This window comes from Achroia grisella, unplaced genomic scaffold (assembly GCF_030625045.1).
Source record: "Achroia grisella isolate CSIRO2021 unplaced genomic scaffold, CSIRO_AGI_Agris_v1 utg511, whole genome shotgun sequence".
In the NCBI taxonomy this organism is placed as follows: Eukaryota; Metazoa; Arthropoda; class Insecta; order Lepidoptera; family Pyralidae; genus Achroia; species Achroia grisella.
This window is the reverse complement of record NW_026712905.1, coordinates 5,501,344-5,522,996: the sequence shown is the minus strand read 5'-3', so window position 1 is coordinate 5,522,996 and position 21,653 is coordinate 5,501,344. Positions and strand designations below refer to the sequence as shown.

Sequence of the window (21,653 nt, the reverse complement as noted above, 5' to 3'; positions counted from 1 at the left end):
CGTGCGTGTTGCCCTTAAACGAATGTCGCACTTGCTTGATTATAACGTAACTCTAGCCTTATCAACATTCCATAGTTAAGGTTAAGAGCACTTAGACACTTGATAAAGTAAATACAGTAAGGTGATAAACAGAACATAATGAATTTCAGTTTATTTTATTTTTGCTTAAGATGTTATTGAAGATAAAATTAATTGTTCTTGAATATAATTTTCTTTATTTAGGTATAGTTTAATTTATTTTCTACAAATTTGACTGAGATATTTATGAAAAATAAAAATTAAGGTATTTTGATACCGCCAATGGTTATGCTGTCTATATGTTATATACACAAACACATAGATATCTATCTATCTATCTTCAGGTCAGATCGTTTATGGAGTAGGCAGAGAGATAAAAGTGAGAGAGAGAAAATGGTATTAAAGAATATTTTAATAATCAGTAGAATATAAATCTTTCATGATATTGAAGGTTTTATTGTTTATATATATAATATCTACAAGTACCTACTATAAAATATCGCGGTAAGTTGTTACATAGTAACAACAAAGTTTATAATTACATAAATATCTTTCCTTCTATCAACTTCACTTATTTTTTACGTCATTGTATTTTATGATGTCGACGAGTCTAGTAAAGCACACTTGAGGCTGAACTGTCAAGTAGTAAGTAGTAAAAGCTATTGGCAATCCCAAGTAGAATGTACTTTTTGTCAAGTTTATGTTAAGTTAAGCATTCCAGTTTTTGTAATAAGACGGTTTATGTCAGCCCCCCACTCGCGAGGACTTTTTCAACTTTATTTAAAGTTTTAATGAATACGAATAGTGTTTGAGGGGCCAACGTTTGATTCACTACAGCCTGGATAGCTGAGATTCGCGATAGCTGCGCGGGCGCAAGTTGTCACCCAAGATAAATATGGTGGCAATGAATTTTTATTACTTCCCTTTGTTTTGGATTTTTAACCGACAACAAAAAGAGAACGTTGTCAATATGACGATACTTTTTGGTCTGTAGAATTTACACGTAATATTTTCGTGAAACGTGAATTTTTTTGTAAGATTTGTTAGTTTATTATATATTAATTACGAAGATGTTCAAATTATCATGGGAAAAACCTAGCTTTTTAGCCTAGAGAGAGATATTAGGGATTAAAAAAAAACTTACACGCTTATTGCATATGTATGTGTGTAACTGTTTTGTTTGTAAACCGATCGGAATGATACTAAGTTTTAAATAATGCTTACCACAGCATGTAAGCTGCACTCGAATCGATTAAGCCTAATACAAAAAAATACAATAAAAATCTAATAATTATTATTTTAGGTTCCTATATGTTGCTGAAGTCAAATTAAAATTATCATTATAATTTTTATTTTACTATATATAATATTGTACTGCATATTTGTTATAAAAATGGATATGCAATGAGAGAATAGATATTACAACTTTTATCAATAGAATTTACGGGTTTTCTAACCACTGAATTCTTATGAAAAGAAGTTTTAATTTATTTGGCACATAAACTAAAACATAAGTGGACTTTATAAAAGTTATGAACATTTAATTTTGAACCATGGCTAATGGCATTATTGTTTAATGTTTATTAGCATCATAAAGGTTGTAAGTCTATTAGAAATATTAAACCATAAAGCATTTTTATGGTTTGAAAATGCAAGATGCTCAGCGCTCTCGCTGCGTTTGCGGAATACATAAATCCTTATAGGTAGGTAATTTGTATGCGGTTATAGATATACTATATGAAAATATATTATAGTTATAATGTATGACCGATATGTTTGTTTTTTTTTAGCTTTTTTAATGGTACAAAGTTTGTATGAAGAAAATGTTTGAAATATCTTTCGACTCTATTGTCTATTGTCCGAAGAAATCTACCTGTTTCAAGAAGACTGGTATGTTTAATTTTGTTTGTATCTACGTGTGAAGCTGAGGCGTGCATTTATACTGCTTAGATATAGCTGGATAGGTTAAGTTAGGTATAGGTTAGGATTATAATATTCTTTTTCTATCGCAAATTGATGGCCCTCGCATACTTCCATTATATATTACTCCAACGTTGGTAAATGTGAAATCGATGCTTTTAATTACGGTAATTGGTGCATCAATAAGCTACGTTGGCGACTTATCTGATGGGTTTAATTAGACTGTACATTAATTACATTATAATTACGGTGGACAATGACGCCACCTGTCGGCGGCATGCCGAACTAACGATCGATTGTATTGATCGATACCGATAATCGAAGTACGCTCTGAAACAGCGTGGTATGTGTTTGTATGTGTTAGTGTCTGTAGAATGCAAACAGAGAGATCAAATCTTAAGGGCCCAAAGTTTGTAGTTGGATACTTATAGTTTTTATCTCGGTAATTGTGTGGGATGGTTAAATAAAGGAATGGAATACAATACTTCTATTTATTTATTTGCTTTGAATGGGTTATATTGTTCTTAGAAATTAATTTACACTTCCATATTCAGCTACATTTTGAGCATGCAAATTTAAATAGATGTTAATGTTAAATTAATAAATTTAACAAATATTAACAACAAATGTCATAATTATTTAAATTATTAAATGTTAAAATAATATGTATTCCAAAATTAAGTCAGAGAATTAAAATTATATGTAATAATTACAATTTACAGTTTTCATTTATAGGAAATAATCCATGTTGAAAGTCGAGCTTCTTGTATTCAGCGCTGAGGATATGTTGTAGTAGTTGATCATCATTAAAAATACTTCTGCATATTGTAAAAGTATTTATCTATAAACCATTCCTTAAATGCTAACTTGGAGGCCTTCATAGGTAGTTCTTTAAATTTTGGTATATTATTATATATTATTGCCATCACTACGTAATAATTTTTTTCAAAAAGTGTACGTCTACATGGTGGCAACAATAACCGTGTTGGATTTGTAAGTTTATGCCTGCTATTGATATTCGCAGTGGCATAGAATTCCTGATGAATCTTAACGAAAATTCCAGTCTCTAGTATATACATTGAAGCTAAGATAAGTGTATTCAATTTTCTAAAAAGTAGTCTACATGACTCTAATGGATTCTCTCATTATTAGAAATTATGTCTGTATGTTTTTTATTTTATCATAAAAATTGACGAGGAACTTGTTTAACACATGATTATTTGCGATGATTATAATCATCATCAATTCAAGTGATAGAAGAAAAATACTAAAAGCTGTGTTTCATTGAAAGTTAGCAAATGGTAATTTGAATTATAATAATTATTGAGTAACACCTAGACTATGAAAATATATTTAATTTGTAGAAAATCTTGCACGGATCAATCTAATAAGAACTTAGAACTGTTACTCTAGCACTCATTCGATAAACTAGCTCATTTTGTGATGATTAATTAAATAAAATATACGAGTTTTAACCTTGTAATTCGTAAAAAAAAATAACTTAGATACATTATTATCGCCATAATTAGGATTCATTCATCAAGTATAAAACAATAATCTTAAGTAGGTTGTATATGTTGGTTGTGTGCGCACGCGCATCTCGCGGGCAACGCCATCTCCCGGCGCGGCGCGTCGATCATGAGCCACGCGACGAAAAAATCGCCCCACTGCCTCTATTGATACGACATTGACGGATTCGGATAATCGGCCCAAGGGTTGTCCAACCGGAAATATAAATATAAATATTTTTAACGTTACGTACATCTTGAAAATATAATAATGTAGAGCCGTGGGCTGCCCTCTTATCCTGAAAGATGTGTAACATATACATTTTGTTATATAGATTAGCTTTTATTATTAGAATTAAAAAAATATGAGTTGGACAGAAAAAATTGACTTGCTTGAAGCTTGCTAGAAGCAAACTGACTAAGATTGAAACGATGAACTGTCAGCTTATTGTTCTTTCAATTTTATAAGAAAAAAAAAGTACTGTTGTAGTGAATAGGACTGCTATTCCTGAATAAAAATAAAAAGATCTGGATAAATTAGCGTCCAAACCTTAGATTATAATGAGATTAATAAATAGATATTATTTATCTCATCATTGATCACCTATATTCATCTATTCTTGTTTAAATGATAATTTTTTTATTTAGTCGCGTGTGTACTTTTGTCTTGAACTGCCTTCTTCTGACTGCTCAAAATTTTTGACTTTTGACTGACTTGACTTTTATATATAGATGACACACACACACCCACGTCACTACCGTTATGCCAAACAGGAAATGAGAGGAATCTTTAACTGTTGATGTTATGCTGGATATTGTAACCTTATTTTGAATACAACGTGATAGGAGGCAAGCTACAGTCGTTTTATTTTTTAGATAATAAGTTTAAAAAATAAATATAATTTTTTATTTTGAAGTCTAAAAAAAATGAAAATACTTTTTCGGGTGAGCTAGTTCTAAGTAAAATGATTGCAGGCACAGCCCTACTGTAATATACATGGTAGAGACGCCGCCCTGACATGTTTACGGGCCAATTATTTGTATGGATTCCGTCGCAATAATGATTTCTTGTGTCCATCCGACTGTTCGTCGGCTCCTAACCACTTGATGTGTTCTCAGTTTTTCATTTATATTTGTGATTTTTGATTTTACACTCCGTATTAGATTTATTGTTGGCCAACGGATCCAATGGCATTTATTTTCAACAGGTTTTCATATATTTGGCAAATGAAGGAAACTATACTTTATGCAACTTTATATAGAGTTTGTTTACTAATTCGAAAATCATTGACACAACGGCCTCGGTTGTCCAGCGGTTTAGCACACCGCCTTACTTCTGATAGTCGCGGTTTCGATTTCTCGCACAACGGCACAAGCATCTGTATCCATATTATTGTTTGATTGTTTGTCTGGTTATTTTCTATGTATAATATATATGTATTTACGAAAAGAAATATCTATGTATTTGTATCAGTTATCTAGTATCCATAACACAGCTTAACTTGGGTCTAGATGGCGCTGAGTGAATTGTCCGAACAGAAAAATGCATGTTATTCAAGTAGGATAATAACCATAAAGTTTTACGATTTGGTTCTCTGAATTCTAGATAGTAGGAATAAATACTAATTTTTGTCACTTAGATACTATGTAATAATGTTTTAGGTGGGATGATGAGGGAAAATGGGACAGTTTACCCTTATCACGAAGATTATGTTAGAAGACTTAGAAGCTATGGCTTACACCATCCCTGATTTTAAACCCGTATACTGTTCACCAATCATGTTTAAGTATGAATATACATACTTTGTTTTTTGAGTTAATATTTTTGTTCTTGACTTACATGGAATCAATTATTCATATTGTATGTGATTACATCTTGTATCTATGTACTTACTGAATGTTTTAATGAACTCTATTGTCTCTGAGCGGCAATTGTAAATATTACTTATTCTTTGATTACGTAAACCAAATAAGTTTAATCATTTATTTAGATGTTTCATGTGGACTACTTTTTCTGTTAATAATCAACGGGGGATGTAGCTCAGTGGTAGAGCGTTCGCTTTGCATGTGAAAGGCCCTGGGTTCGATCCCCAGCATCTCCAAACTAAACTATGACAATTGATGTTGTGGTCTTAGTAACTAAATTATTTTTATGTACTTGAATAGCGACATTAATGACATCAGATATAATATTATGAAGTAAAATAACATGGGGATGTAGCTCAGTGGTAGAGCGTTCGCTTTGCATGTGAAAGGCCCTGGGTTCGATCCCCAGCATCTCCAAAGTTGAATTATTATTGTTTTAAATAAATCTTAATTAGCCCCCAATCCAACATTGCTTAATTTATAATTTGAGAAAAAGTTAACATATTAAATATGTCCTTATAAAAAAGAGTATATATAGGGTGAGATTTGGCTGTGATAATATAAGTTACAGAGGTTTCTTAGACCTCGAGAATTGTAAGTTGTGTAGTTCTGTTATATATATATATAGCCATGGCTAAGAATTTTCCTTACGGTGGACGATCAGCATGTAAACCTGAAAATAAATTGAATTGGCAATAGACTTATTGACTGAGAAGGAACATTTTTATAACCATTATACTAACTAATAATGTTAATAATTACTTAGTTGTTTCATGAGTCTTATATTTTCTTAAAACAACCAACAGGGGATGTAGCTCAGTGGTAGAGCGTTCGCTTTGCATGTGAAAGGCCCTGGGTTCGATCCCCAGCATCTCCAAAATGAGTAGATATTTTTTGAACAACTGTATTATAATTATTTTAGAATGAAAGAACTGGTTAGTGTTACTGTTAGTACTTTATGTAGTTCAACTACAATAACAATTACGTAGTAAACGTTGGCAGGTTGAGAAATACAATAAGGTAGTTATATATGTATATTTAGGGTGGGCAATGCGGACGTGACATTCCAGGTATTCCAGGCATCCCTAGGCTCCGGTAACTGTTTACCATCTGGGTCGTTTTTATATAGTTGCCCCCATTTTAGTATAAAAAAACTTCTGTCACGTTTTTAATATAATTTGCATTAAAATACCTCATAATAGTAAACATAACGAATAATTTATTCAGTATTAAAATAAAATAAAAAGATATTTTCATTATAAAATAAGGCTACTTGACGTTTCTTTGTATTACTATCCAACACAAATACAACATATTAAAATAAATTTCGATAAATCATAGATGAATAAACAGAAAAGAATTAAGTTATAAAACATCAATGTTAAATGATGGTTTCTATCTTAAAATGTATCTTTTTAATAAACGCAGATAGGGTAATCACAGGCATTGTTTATGTTCTAGTAAACACGCATAGTGGAAAGGATCCTTTCTTTTGGATTAATATGATTTATCTGGATTTTTATCATTATAGTAACGTTAGAAATATAATTATAGCACTTGGCCACGATGGTGCTGTAAATACTCTATTCTCGATTCATAATACAAAAAATAACTGTTCGTTTTTGAATTTGACGAGGCCTTTCACTTGTTAATTACAGCGACGGGTGAAAAATAGAGTCGTTTATTGTCGTCGAGTTTTTAGCATTAAGGAATTATAATGTAAGGCACTTTTGATGTAATTTCCGCAAGAACAGCCCGGGGCCTGTTTGCACTCGAGTCACGTCGGGGTATCGATCGCACTGCGCTCCTACACGGGTACCCGACTGCCAGCCAGCCTCTTACAGCTAAACCATCTTATACAAACACTGAAAATAGCTTAAAACAGCTCTTAAAACAGTTTTGTTCGTCCATTGATGTTTTTATCTTTTTTTTTATAGAATAATATTAAGTAAGAAAGTTTGACTACGAATTGGTTTTATAACTAAATATTCAATATATTGAAATTGTGATTATAACAGCTAATTATAGTTCCTTTTGAAATAACAAATTATTTAACTTTGGAGATGCTGGGGATCGAACCCAGGGCCTTTCACATGCAAAGCGAACGCTCTACCACTGAGCTACATCCCCATGTTATTTTATTTCATAATATTATATCTGATGTCATTAATGTTTTTATTTAAGTACATAAATATAATTTAGTTACTAAGACCACAACATCCATTGTCATAGTTTAGTTTGGAGATGCTGGGGATCGAACCCAGGGCCTTTCACATGCAAAGCGAACGCTCTACCACTGAGCTACATCCCCTTATTATTTTATTGTATATATACATATAATATTTAATATTTTTTATATTAAATCTTAAGTAAAAAAAAATATTTCGGTGACTAAGAACACGACATTGTGTGTCATAGTTTAGTTTGGAGATGCTGGGGATCGAACCCAGGGCCTTTCACATGCAAAGCGAACGCTCTACCACTGAGCTACATCCCCACATACAAAGCTATATAAAATGATATACAACACTGGTATCGTATCAAATTCACTATGTGAATCGCAATTGAGTAAATATTTAATGTTCTTGGTTGTGGAAGTTAATATACTCATAGTATTTTCTATGAAAACGCACTTACCTAAGTTTTTTTTGTACAAGGAAAACATATTATTTAGGTTATAATAATGAAATCATGGATAAAACGCATGTACATACCTACCTAATGAGTAATGACTAATGAATAAAAAGGTATAGGTGAACATAAAAATATTGTCTCCTTTGCCCTGTAGTGATTTAACATTAGTCGCACAACTCGAAGGTTATGTAAAATTTATTATCCTTTTTTATTTTTCGTAAGACTTAAAGAACACTATTAGTTTCTTATACTAGCTAACCATGCAACTTCGTCTGCATTACACTAACTTGATATTTATCTTTATATTTCGCCCAATTTTCATAATAGTTTTTTCAATTATAGCCTAGCTATATTACAGTAATGTTTCATAAAAATCCGTTCAGTAGTTTTTGCGTGAAAAAGTAACAAATATTGATCTATCCATCCATACCAAAAAAATTTTGCATTTATAATATTAGTCTTCTTCTTCTGTAGGTGCCATCTTCTATCGGAGATTTGGCGATCTTTATTTCATGGGTCCATGGCATGGTCCATAAGTCCATGGCGGTCCTGATAAGGGACCTGGTGCTCATCCATAACTACTGCTTAAAGTTTTTCAACCACGAAATACGGCGTCTGCCTGGTCTTCGATCAACCCTGGATCTTTCCCTAATTAATTGCAAAAGACTGTAATTTTTATTCCGGAATATATGGCCTAAGCACAGTATTTTATTCCATTTTATAATATTAGTGAGAAGTACGTAAGGTATAGGTTCTGTACACAGTGTTCGACATATGTTTATTCAAATGCTTCAATCATATTGTCGTGCATCGAAACTGGTATATAATTTTATAACTAGTTACATGTGGGGATGTAGCTCAGTGGTAGAGCGTTCGCTTTGCATGTGAAAGGCCCTGGGTTCGATCCCCAGCATCTCCAAACTTTGAATTGTTTATTATTTCAAAATTCAATATAATTAGCTGCATTTCTATATACATATTATAAATTAATAAATCTATATATTATGAATAAACTACAGATTTTCTCAATCTAATATTTAACACGAGAAATAATTACATAATAAATTTATTATTAACTATATTACCAAATACTATGTTTAATATGGACTTGTAGTGGTCGTAGAAAGTTCACCTGTTGTTTCTATTTTACTTATTTCAGCTAACATCTTGTGCTTTGAAAGCTGAGTTCTGATTTAAGCGGTGAGATGTAAATGGGAAATAATAAAGGTTTATCGTGAAGAATATGGGTAGATATACAATCAGAGAACTCTATTTCAATTAATTGAATAGCTTTTGTGGTTAAAAACGTCGTGTTACTTCTGATAGTCGTGGTTTCGACTTACATATGATACAAGTATTTGTATTTATTTGTATGATTGTTTGTATTGGTCCAGTGATTTTTATTAGTTATTTAGCATTCAATGTATATAGGTATTAGTTTTTGACTAGATTACGCTGTATGTATTATCATAGGTTATTGTTATTATTAATTATAAATTAACAGGAAAACCTCGATACTCGCTTAGATACCACACAACATAAACATATGCTTGAGTGCTTTATTTTTTAAGTTGATTGAAACAAATTATGTTAATTGTAAAATATAAAGGGTCAAATAATAAACATTATTTTGTTTATATGTATATTATGGTCAATTAGTGTAATAATTTGTTAATAAAAACTTGTTCGATTTATTAGGTTCTGTGTAGTAGAGCTGTAAAAGAATCAATACATAGAGTACCTTTACTGTGTACTAGTTGCTAAACCAAGTCGTATTTATTACTACAATGTCGTTTCGTTTTCGACGATACTAGTTACTTTTGATACAGTAGATAGCTCATCATTCAAACGTGGAATCTACTAGAGTCTAGACTATTATATGTTTGGTGACGTTTTTGAAGGTCACAGGCATAGGTTCTGGATGAGGCTTGTTTATTTAATTAATTAAAACATGTTTTCTTTTTTTCATTAACTACGTAGCGTTTAGTTCTAGATAAACTGTAGGAAGTAACTGGTATAATAATAAGTAACAGGTATCTACAGTCACATTGTAACTAGAGTACTGGTAACTATATTAATTCCAAAGTAATGACAAAATACCTCATTACAGGAACTAGTTACTTTGTACTCACTAAAAAATAATAGTAACATTAAAAATATACCAATTGAGTTTCTTGTAGTTTTTTCAACTTATATAGTCAGCCGAACTTGACGTTTGAAATAATGACCAAAAATATGATGCACAACAGGCCAAAAGGTCCTATGTTAATGAATAAATTTGATTTTGAATACGTACGTACTTTTATTTATTTCGAAACATACAAATACTACATATTTTGATTATACATTGGACCCCGCACTCTGCGCACCTGTATCGCGGGAGTCCACAAAAAGAATCGCCAGATGTTAATAACTATTACAGATCAGCGACTAGAATATAGATAATAGACCCACAAGAATGAAGATATTTTACTTAAGATTTCGTAAAAGCATTCCAGATCAATTGTATATTACATAAAAACTTTACTGTTTTTTTTCTAATAGAAGATAATGGAATGGTGCACCCGCGTGCGCTGATGGTTTACGCTGGTGGGGCACCAGTGGAGGATGACAAGGTGAGCATGAGGTCAGGTCACTTAGCCCATCGTAGTAAATTCATCATGAATTTATCACGATTGTTTCTAGAGGGAAACACTTAGATGTCAAGCAGACATGGTACTTTGCTAGCAATGAGACTATGAGTCCACATTACTAACAATCCCCTTTCCCTCAAAACTAGCTACTAACTCAAAACTAGTACTGTTAGCAACAGCTGTATTAAGTAGATACTATACTAATATTTACTCAAATGTTTTGACATCAGTGAACTACTGATATCAATTACTAGTATAATCACGTCTATTATGTATTGTAATAGGCGTACGAGTATAATTTTATATTGATAAAACAACCAACAGGGGATGTAGCTCAGTGGTAGAGCGTTCGCTTTGCATGTGAAAGGCCCTGGGTTCGATCCCCAGCATCTCCAAACTAAACTATGATATTCAATGTCGTGGTCTTAGTTACAGAAATATTTTTATTTTCTTAAGGTTTAACACTAGACATTATATGTACATATACAATAAAATAATAAGGGGATGTAGCTCAGTGGTAGAGCGTTCGCTTTGCATGTGAAAGGCCCTGGGTTCGATCCCCAGCATCTCCAAGGCTAACATTTTAAATATTTTTATTATTATTGTTATGTTGTATGTTAATATTACATTCAATATGTCACGACAAGCCTAATCTATTTTTTAAAGAAGAGAATTATTCTCGGTTGAATTAAGTTATCTTTTTGCTGAACTGGTTCTATATACGACTTATCATATAAGTATGTAACAAAATTATTATATATTAACAAAACTAAAAGTCTCATTCACGAATAATTTTATAGTAAAATATTTACCTCTCTCGATATTTAGAGGTTTTTTTCTTATGGATGACAATGAAATGGTGCATTCGCTCACGTAAACAGTTTACGCTGACGGGACAGCGTGGAGGATGATAAAATGGTCATGAAGTCAGGTCAATTAGCCAATTATCCAATGGTAAATTCACCTGGAATTTATCACGAGCAATATATATATTTAGCAATAGGGTTATTAGTTAACATTACTAACAATTCCCTTCGCCCCGTTTTAACTAGGTTGCACTAGCAGTGGCTACAAACTGGCAGTAAAATTATTTGTGTTAAAACCGGTTTTTATATTAATAATATGTACTAAAAGCGAAAGTGAAAAAATAAGTATTTTTATAAATTATATTTATATACAATGACAACAAAGAATCTTTCTAATCCAACCCGACACATGGAAGCAGCGTATCTTAGGTACGCTGCTTCCAGTGTTGGCAGTTTTTGCAGTTTTACTGGCACTGTTGCCTCTTTGAATAGCCATACTTCACCTCTGAGCAAAGTAGTTACCAGCTCTCAAATCACAAGTAACCTCGATGAGCCTGATGAGATAATAAACTTAGGACAATTCACACAGCGCCAACTAGACCCAAGTTAAGCTAGCTAAAGCTTTTGTTATGGGTAGGTTCTAGGTAACTGATACAAATACATGTTTTTTTTTTTCAAAAATACATATTGTATATAGAAAACACCGACTGATACAAACCGATACAAACAATCATACTCATGAATACAAATATTTGTGCCGTGCAAGGAATCAAACCCGCGACCATCGGAAGTAAGGCAAGTTGCTATACCGCTAGACCTCCGAGGCCGTCAAACGTTAGTATTTCGATTATAATTTAAAAATTAGAGACTTTAAAAATAATTTATTTAGATAAATCTAAATTAAATTATTTAGAAGAGAAGTGTGTGACTCGCTATATTTTATTACAACGATGAGTTTCAGTAATGAGTACAAGAGTTTTGTTTAATAAACATAGTCTGAACGTCTGAGTTTGTATCCAGAATTATAACAACACGTTTCGCATAAAGGTAACATTAATTTATTTGTGAGTCGCTGAATATCATAGGTATGAAACTTAGGTATGAATATCTTTGTTTCGCATTCTAATGAGAACGTTGAGAGAGTTGATGAAGTTTGAACACAAAGGCTCATTAAGTGAGTAGTTGTCTAGTTTAATTAAGTAGGTAGGTACGTATATGAATGTTTGTTACTTATCTATACTAATATTGCATTCGATAGTGTCTGTCTGTCTACGCGTTTCTTTGTCATCTTTTAAACGACTGAACGGATTTAATGAAAGTTATCATTAAAATAGATTGTATCACGAGGATATATATATATATGTGTTACATTTCATCTCAAAAAAGCAATAAAAGTAGGTAAATTCTTAGCTCTGCGGAATAACTACGCTTGGAGCTATGATGGTTATATGATGATGTGATATCTATTCCTATGGGTATCACGTAATCATATGACCTATATGTATAGGGTTAGGGACAACTTTTCAGGTTGTATGCCGTTATCTAGGTATACCGATATTATAAAGAGGTAAAGTTTGTGCGTTTGGTAGCTTATAGTGAACTTTGAATCAACTTAACCTATGTTAAACGTTCTTTTAGTGTTAAATAGCCCTTTTATTTAGGAAGGTTATAGGGTATATAACATCACGCTAAGAATAATAGAAGTGGAGTTGCAGTGAAAAATGTAACAAAAACGGGCCAAATGTGATGTAGAGTCAGCTAGTATACTTATAAAAAAGGCGTTTTACGTGACACTGAAATTTTTACATGCATTATTACTTACAATATTACGATATCCTGAATTCTACAGTTCTTAGTTTTCATTTCCTTGTTTCATCGATTGGTCCCTATCTACGCACTCGGCATACCTAATGCTCTAGCAACTTTACTGCTGCTGTAATTGAACTTTATGCTGAAGGCTATAGAGGCTACTTTTGTTTGTATTGTTATTTATTATTTGAGGCTGCGGTGTGTCGGTCAAGGACTCTGGACTTATACCTACTTTAGATGACATATTTATATCTATATAGCAAGTAGCACTGTATGTTTGAATGTCATAAGTTATGTACCACGTAACTCTGTAACACAATTTCAGATTATATTAGATTATTTTTTATGATATTATCCTAAATGAATTTTTATTAGGTGTCTACATACTAGCTGAGCCCGTGATTTCCTATAGGTACCAGTGGCACGAAATTTATATCACTTTTTTGTTTATAAACTTGTACAAGTTAGCATCGTACATTATTTTACAACGTCAACATTTCATAGTTTGCCAAAAATCAGTATTGTAATCGAGAACGCCTGAACAAAGAAATAAGTAGGTACGCGAACTACTCATTTGTCATTAAGCAGTTTTATTATCAATATCTTTTTATTATTATTATTTAATGATGAATTATTATATATCTTTTTATAATTTCGGTACAACCCGAACAAAACTGATTGAAATAAAACTACTCAAAATTTTAAATGAACATTCACTTAAAATCACTATCCTTTAGTGAAAGCTGCAAACAAATCGGTTAAGCCAATTCTGAGATTAGCGTGCACATATAGAACAGCATATTAACAGAACAGCATATTAACTGCAAAACAAACAAAAATTCTAACAATCATTGTTTTGGGCTCTATTATCAGTTGAGTTTGCCAGTTCTTATTAACTGAAGTAGCTGTACTGAAAAAAAGTTTAAATATGTGACTACCAACATTCTGCAATATTACCAATCTAAAGCATTTTGGATATTTATTTAGTTTAATTTTGTGAATAATAGAAAATTATTTTGATCATTGTCCACTATAGTTTGGTTATTTTAGAATAAGTCAATTAATTTCATTGAACATTTTTTTATGAACAAATATCTTGTCCAGTGCAGCCTGCACAGAAGCTGCAGAACTGCGCAGGATAGAATTAAAATTTACTTAATTTTGTCCTAAGTAGAAAAATATTTTAACTTAGACTTGTTAAATAACAATTTTTATAATAACCAACTTACTTATGCATACTAATAGTTTCTGATTTGACTTGCCTACGGCGTAGCAATGTTGCTACGAGCGACGTTCAACTGATATTCTGAACGCACCTAAACTAATTTACATTGTCTATCAGTTCAGAATTTACACGTTATCACGTGACCACGCCTAACGGATGTGTCGTCGCGCCCACCGCCTTCCGAACGTGCCTGGCGGCCAATCGACGCACGCTGTTCGAAATTTAAACGCCACAGCTGATGTATATCTGTTCCGCTCTCACTCACTTATTGAGCAGAGATGGGTGCTGTTATTTTTTAAATCGAATTCTGTTCTATTTTTAAATAAGTAACATGTTAATGACTAAGCATTTTGTTTTTTAAAGATTTTTAAATTTCGAAAGCTGTGTTTGGAAAAAAGGAAAAAAGCATATTAAACAACCTTTTTTATATAAAAATAAAGAATTTTTATACCAAAAAGGTATAATATATATGTTATGTATATATATTATGTAAATTTAATCCAGGGGAGTGATAATACTTAAAGCAGTAAATCAGACTTACATCCTTTTGAGGTAGTATCATCACAATAATCCGTCCAGAATGAGATGGTCTGTAGACATCAAACAGATCTCTGCATCTGTACAATCTATTGAGGTCTTCTAATGCTGGTCCTTTACCCCTACACTTCGTATAAGATGTTTTTATGAAAAAAAAATGAAAAAAACTAAAGTTGTTGAATGCATGCGTGAGCATGAATAAAGGGTGTTAAAGCAAATTAATGTTTTTCTTCCATTGGTTTAAGTTATATGTATTTTGATATAAGAATTTCACTTATGATTTTATATACTCGTTCTAAAATAACTTAATAACTGTATAATATTTATATATCGCAGACAACATTGTAACAAGGAAGTTAACTTTTATTTATTGCCTCAAGAAAGTGTGTGAACAGTGATATTTTTTTTTATGTTTACCTAATAAAATTTAGTTAGTAGATAAAAAATAACTAAGAGTAAATTCAGGTTATTTAGGTCAACGTGGCGAATTTATCTAGAATTATCTATTTACGACGACTGCCAGGGAGGACCGCGTGGTGGTCGACCTCATATGGTGAATTGCCATTACGTCTATTACTAAAAATTCACTCGGCCCATTAGAGTTATATTAAAAACGTATGAATATGCACCTGCAGGCGGCGCGATCTCGATAACAAAAATTAACATCAGAAACGACATTTTCAGGGTAATGTGGCTATTAAACGAAATTGCAGCAAAAAGTATTAATGCGAGCTTGTGTTACGAACATTTTTATAACCGGCTATAAATATATCGATTTCGTAAATTACTGTACGTACCCACGTCTTATCTTCATTCATCAGTAAAGTGAATAAGTCTATAAAAATTGTATGTTTAAGAGTAATTTGCATCTATTTGTACAGCATCTTAAACGTTGTATTATTATCTCTACCTAGGTATATCAATATAAAAGGAAATAACAAATTTTGTCATTAAGAAAGTAAACTCGAACTTAAGCACTGACTTCAGAATTTCTTTCATCGTTTGAAAGGTATACCTACATTACTGGATTGTATGAGGAAATTTGCTCTACTTACTTAGCGCCCAGTTGATTACGCTGCGATTTTATTACTACGGACTCTTTCTTGTTTGATGTAATTCTTTAACGTTTCTGCTAATTTGACAATCGGTTGCACGACTAAAGGATATCTTCTTCATGGATATGAATGGTATTATGCATTTGTTAGCACTAAGTGTTAATGGTGGCGGATAGCAGTGAAGGACGATGAGATGAGCATGATGTCAGGTCGGTTAGCTCATCATGGCAAATTCACCAGGGATATTCATTTTAAAATTAAAAAAAATACATTTTATGTAAATCTATGTTACTGTACCCAGTTTATTATATATAGGTATTTACTTAGAGTAGAATTTGACTATCTGTTGATGCAGCAGTTCATTTAGTCTTCTAGGGATATGGGATATGGGATACGGTGCTGCAGAAGATCATTTGATCTTGTAAGGAATAATATTTAATACTGCAAAAAATTACAGAGTGTATGTTTTATTGTCTATAGAAAAGTTTTGGTTTTGGTATAGCCTATTCCTTGTACATAACTTGTAGTCGCATTTCAAATCAATATGAATTAAGATAGTAGTATTTATTATTATAATAGTATTTGTAATGATAATGTACATTTTTTTAGCAAACGATCTTTTAGATATTGATAGTTGTATTCAACACAAAGATTAGAAAGTCTTCTTAACTCTCTTACTATTACTCTGAAAGAAGGCGAACGTTCCAAAGTCACTTACATCCAAGACTACAACGTCTTGGACGTTTTTAGTGGTTTTGTCACACACAACCACTAAAAACGTTCCAAATTCACTTCATTAATATTAGTTAATTTTAACTCAATTTGAATTTCATGTTATTTCTATTTCAATAGTCAGTTAAGCAACGCTCTGTCCAAATATCATAAAAAGATTTCGTTATAATGGAATTTTATATAGGATATTATTAGATCTTTTATGATAGGTACTATTATGTAGGTATGTTATATTAGCATATTTAATATAACAAAACCGTGTAACAAAATAACATAGGTAATGTTACTGTAACCAACAAAGCCTTCAATAACTACCAAAGAACCGTTAGGACTTATTCACACATGTGTCATAAGTCTAAGCAATTATGAAAATACCGACCAATTCTACAGGACCTCTAATAGTGAAGGTATTATCCCCGGTAAGTCAGTATTAGTATGTGGAGTGCGGGGAAGTAAAGCTCAAACGATACTGGCCGTCAATGACGCAGTTTAATATTACTAAGACAGTTATAAACGTCAAAATTGTCGTTAGAGTTAGAGCAAAGGTGGAAATGTAAAACGTGGGAAAAATAATACCTCATGCCTAATATTAATTTCATTAACTCAGAAAAAGTATTTTGGAAAATGAACTTTATGTGTTTAACTTTATAGTCAATTTTCCATATGTTTTTCTGTTGAGTTAATACATTTTATTATTAAGTATGCGATATGGCGGTTTTTTTTTCGTTTATTATTTTGTGAGTTGAGACAACGGTTAAAAAGTATGAAAAAATATATGTAACACTGTGTTATGTAGCAGAAAACCAATTAGGTTTAAGTGCATAATTGTCGATTTGCATTTTTAAAGAGCGTGAAGTGACTGGATGTACCAACAAAAGAGGTAAACACATCCATTATCATCCTTGTACCAACAACCTAATTATGCTGAATTTAATACACTTCTTAAAACCAATCGTTAATAATGTAATTTTCTTCTTCAAACAATCATGACTTTAATTTTTTTTATAAAAATGTAGCCGTATAATTTGAAGTAATAATTTGAAGTAGTGATAAAGACGAGGCATGTTAAATTTTTTTTAGGAACCATTTAAGTACATTATCGATAAAACCAATTTGCGAGTTCGCTACAGTCCAGTAATCGTGTAGCGAAAGCAAATAAAATGCTATAGCTTTTTGTTGGCAGTAAAGAGAAGATTTTAGCGAAAGTAATTAGGTCACACCCCCATAACACAAGTTAGGCACGACGTGACAGCGGGCCGCGTCACGTAAACGTAACCCAATTACACGCGACGTGATGTTCAGGTCCGGAGATCGGCAAGTCCGTGCCCGTACAGCGAGCTTGCAGGCTTGTTTCGTATGCCTGGCGTACGCTGGGCCGGTTGGGCGCACACATCCACCGCCGTCGCACGCCGCCGTATAGTTTTGATAGCAGATCCTCTCAATGACCGCTGGACCGACCGACTCGGCACACGTGTTTCCACCACGCCACGACTTTTACCAAAATGCATGTTAATTGTGACGTATGCACACGCGCGTGTCACGGCCCGTATCGATGCGCGCGCGGGAAAACTTTGACAGTTGATATTCGCGCGTTCCATTTTATTTTTTTTCGATGTTGCCAGTGATCGCGGCGGATTTAATGTGATTTATAACTGTGTAGTGACTGAATTGTTATTTTGTGTGGTTCTTTGACATTGTGGATATGAGTGTTTGTTATTAATTTGTGTACTTGTGACATGTTCGCCGTTTATCGCTGTCTAAAGAAAATATAAGGCACCCTTGCACGTTCGCAAGCAGTTACAATTGTGATAGTATAGACAAGGTTTTACCAACTCTATATTCATTTAAGTTTTAATAAGTAAGTAACAATATAATATAAATAGAATCATTGAAACGACAAGTTTCCGAACACTTGACATACCCGTGTTTTAGGCAATGTGTCTGTTAGCTTTTCACTTAGTTTTGTGACGGCGTCAAGTATTTCGTAGGCTTGTTTGTTTTAGAATTGTTCATCCAGTGGACCCCAGGACCGCTAAACACGAAGCGGCTACAGGCTCTTGCGCACGCGGCAAACACAAACATATGTTATTACTGATCAAACACAAAAAACCTGTAATTCCTTGAGGTTAACAAAACACTAACGCAATAAATACTTTAGCCGAAAGCAAATAACATATGGACTTCACTAATAGACGCCGATTTGTCAGAAAACAATCGCTTGCGTAAACTTGCCGTGTCAATATATCGAATAGTCAAGCCTACGATATATGGGTACCTAAGCACGTATATACATAGCTTTAACTGGCACAAATAGTATTTTATAACCAGGTTATCTGTACTAATATTATAACTATATAAACTTGTCTGTCTGTTTGTTATCTTTTTATGACAGAACGGCTGAACGGATGATTAATAAAATTTGACTTGAAGAAAGACAGTATCACGAAAACGGATATAGGCTATCAAGTATCTAAAAAAAAATCTGACAAATCCACGAGTATCAGATAGTTAAAAATAGAGAACCTCTAAGAAATATAATTATTAAGACGCTACATTGAATTCGTAAGTATATGTTAACAAAGGTTTCTACTGTATCTAAATATTAGTATTTATTAATTAAAATCAACTCAAGATTTTGACAACAATTAAGAGATGAAATGTATATTCTGCTAAGTTAAACCTACACTAGTATTCCTGTTTGAATACCTTTGTTTTAGGGTTTTAGATGGGAATACACTATGAGATAAAACCACAACTATTTTAATAAAAATCCACACTAATAGTATAAAGGTGAAATTGTCGGTCAGTCGGTTATATTTTTACAAATATAGGGATAAATGGTAAACAAGCTGAGGGTCTTCTGATGTATTATAGAATGTACTGACCACTGTCTATATACTTTATATATTTAGTACTCTATATTAGTTTGTATGAATTCGTATAATTGAACTAAGTTAATTAATAAAAAAAATTGAATCTACTTTCGTATTATATATCTAAATATGATACATAGTGCAAGTATAGTGAAATTTAAGTTCTATCATATATACTATCATCATTACTGCCTTACTTCATTATTTGAGATCGGCACAGAACATCATCTTATTACACTGTTGACTATCAGCAATCGTATCAGAGTTCACTTTCTTTTATGTATCTTTCCATATCCATGTATAGAAAAAAATCCGATTGACAAACTAATATTACCCTTGAATAATTAACGGTATTAATTTAAACCATACTATAGAAATGTTCATGGTATACACCCAAGCAAAACATGGAAATTTATTTATATTTTAGTACATGACCTGCAAAGTAACATTTTGCGAACAAAAGCTTATATTGCGCAATCTTCATTGCCTATAATTTTGTTCACTATTTGCTGCAAACTATATGGTCATATAGTGTATAGTATACATGGTAATGCTCGGTGTGATGCTGTGTTAAAATACAATGTCACTACCACCTTTAATCCAAAGGAAACAAGAGCAAAATGAAACAGATAACATTTCGGAACAAGAAAAGGAAATCCCAAAATATTAAAAAAATCTATATAATATTAGGCTAAATCCATCTCACTTGAGAAGAAAGCAGTGTCCAGCAATGGGACTTCATTAGATTGTTATGATGATAATCTTCCTCTATCTCTATTATTATCTGAAGAGATGTTATTTCAAATATTTATAAGATGTAAGATTGATGTATATAAGATTTATATTTATGACTGAGAAACGATGCTGATACAATAAAAATTAATAATTATTTGATGACTGAAATTTAATTGTGTAGTACCTACATTCATTTTTTTTTGTTTTATTTGCTTTAATTACATTTATACTTGTCTACCTAATTAATATTTATAACAGTAGAATATGATAAAACTTATTTTTATATACTAGAAACTTATTATTAAAGATTAGACTAGTCAATCAATTCAAAATAGGCATAATAATCTTAAACTCGAAGTCAGACTGAATAATTTATATAGGACACTAAATATTACCCTCTATTTCGTTTGCTATAAAACATTAATTAGATAAAAAATAGCCTATGTCCGTCCTCAAATACAATGTAGCTTTATGTCAATGTTCATTAAGGTCTGTTCAGCCATTTAGTAATAATAATAATAATAATAATATTTATTTATTTGCTTGCTACATGGTAGTTTCGGATCTTACTAACTAATAAAAGTACATGACATGCAGCACCCCTTAGAGGTATGCAAATATTCAAATTAAATCATATTCAATTTAATGTAAAATTATGGCATTACATTACGAATACCCACAAATATATTTAAATATCTATATTAATTAATTAATGTTAATATTTATAGTTATTAATAAAAATTATATAATGTCATCTATTTTGCATGTAAAAAATCTTTCACTGAGTAAAAACACTTATTTATCAGCCATTTCGTAGTAGTAGTAGTTAGTCGTTAGTAATAGTAGTAGTTAAAATACAATAGACAGACAATCATTCTTTAGCATTTATAATACCAAATAGTAAGAATTTTATGCTAATTATACACGTAACATATTTTTTTTAAACTGCAGTTGAGAAGACCTGACGTCTCAATTAGTACTTTTATTTTAATTCACTCTTTGTAAAGTTTTTTATATATTTTACCATTCTGGAATAATATGTTTTTCAAATAGAGAAAGAATTTGCTGAACTTGTGTAATGATTCCGGAATTTTTTTAAGTTTTCAAAACTAATAGCGCACTATTTTCTATTCCTCTCTTTATAATATTGGTACATATCATATGATATCTATCTTATTATATGTATTAGGCGGTGGAGCATGGTTGCCACTTATCACCGTGAGGTTAAGCGTCAGCTTGTTTGCCGTTCCCAGTAGCGTAAAAAAAAAACCTATCATTACACCGATAACCAAATAAAATGTA

General features: G+C 31.9%; 1 protein-coding gene and 9 non-coding genes across 15 annotated transcripts in view; 7 read left to right on the top strand and 3 right to left on the bottom strand.

Moving 5' to 3' along the window:
* Positions 1 to 5,476: 5,476 nt before the first annotated feature.
* Trnaa-ugc (transfer RNA alanine (anticodon UGC)) lies at positions 5,477 to 5,548 on the top strand. The gene has a single exon. It is a non-coding gene; the product is annotated as a tRNA-Ala (tRNA).
* A 109-nt stretch (positions 5,549 to 5,657) lies between these two features.
* Trnaa-ugc (transfer RNA alanine (anticodon UGC)) lies at positions 5,658 to 5,729 on the top strand. The gene has a single exon. It is a non-coding gene; the product is annotated as a tRNA-Ala (tRNA).
* Positions 5,730 to 6,117: 388 nt separating this feature from the next.
* Trnaa-ugc (transfer RNA alanine (anticodon UGC)) lies at positions 6,118 to 6,189 on the top strand. The gene has a single exon. It is a non-coding gene; the product is annotated as a tRNA-Ala (tRNA).
* Positions 6,190 to 7,370: 1,181 nt separating this feature from the next.
* On the bottom strand, positions 7,371 to 7,442 carry Trnaa-ugc (transfer RNA alanine (anticodon UGC)). The gene has a single exon. It is a non-coding gene; the product is annotated as a tRNA-Ala (tRNA).
* Positions 7,443 to 7,551: 109 nt separating this feature from the next.
* Positions 7,552 to 7,623, bottom strand: Trnaa-ugc (transfer RNA alanine (anticodon UGC)). Its single transcript has one exon. It is a non-coding gene; the product is annotated as a tRNA-Ala (tRNA).
* Positions 7,624 to 7,737: 114 nt separating this feature from the next.
* Trnaa-ugc (transfer RNA alanine (anticodon UGC)) lies at positions 7,738 to 7,809 on the bottom strand. The gene has a single exon. It is a non-coding gene; the product is annotated as a tRNA-Ala (tRNA).
* Positions 7,810 to 8,793: 984 nt separating this feature from the next.
* Positions 8,794 to 8,865, top strand: Trnaa-ugc (transfer RNA alanine (anticodon UGC)). The gene has a single exon. It is a non-coding gene; the product is annotated as a tRNA-Ala (tRNA).
* A 2,037-nt stretch (positions 8,866 to 10,902) lies between these two features.
* On the top strand, positions 10,903 to 10,974 carry Trnaa-ugc (transfer RNA alanine (anticodon UGC)). Its single transcript has one exon. It is a non-coding gene; the product is annotated as a tRNA-Ala (tRNA).
* Positions 10,975 to 11,079: 105 nt separating this feature from the next.
* On the top strand, positions 11,080 to 11,151 carry Trnaa-ugc (transfer RNA alanine (anticodon UGC)). The gene has a single exon. It is a non-coding gene; the product is annotated as a tRNA-Ala (tRNA).
* A 7,019-nt stretch (positions 11,152 to 18,170) lies between these two features.
* LOC131846423 (protein trachealess) overlaps positions 18,171 to 21,653 on the top strand; it is a 202,478-nt gene continuing 198,995 nt past the window's right edge. For 3 of the 6 annotated variants that reach the window (XM_059195713.1, XM_059195712.1, XM_059195708.1), the window contains exon 1: positions 18,172 to 18,601. The gene's annotated coding sequence lies outside the window, so the exon portion shown is untranslated. Of the gene's footprint in view, positions 18,602 to 21,653 lie in introns of all 6 variants that reach the window. The other 3 variants (XM_059195711.1, XM_059195710.1, XM_059195709.1) reach the window with 3 other exon arrangements.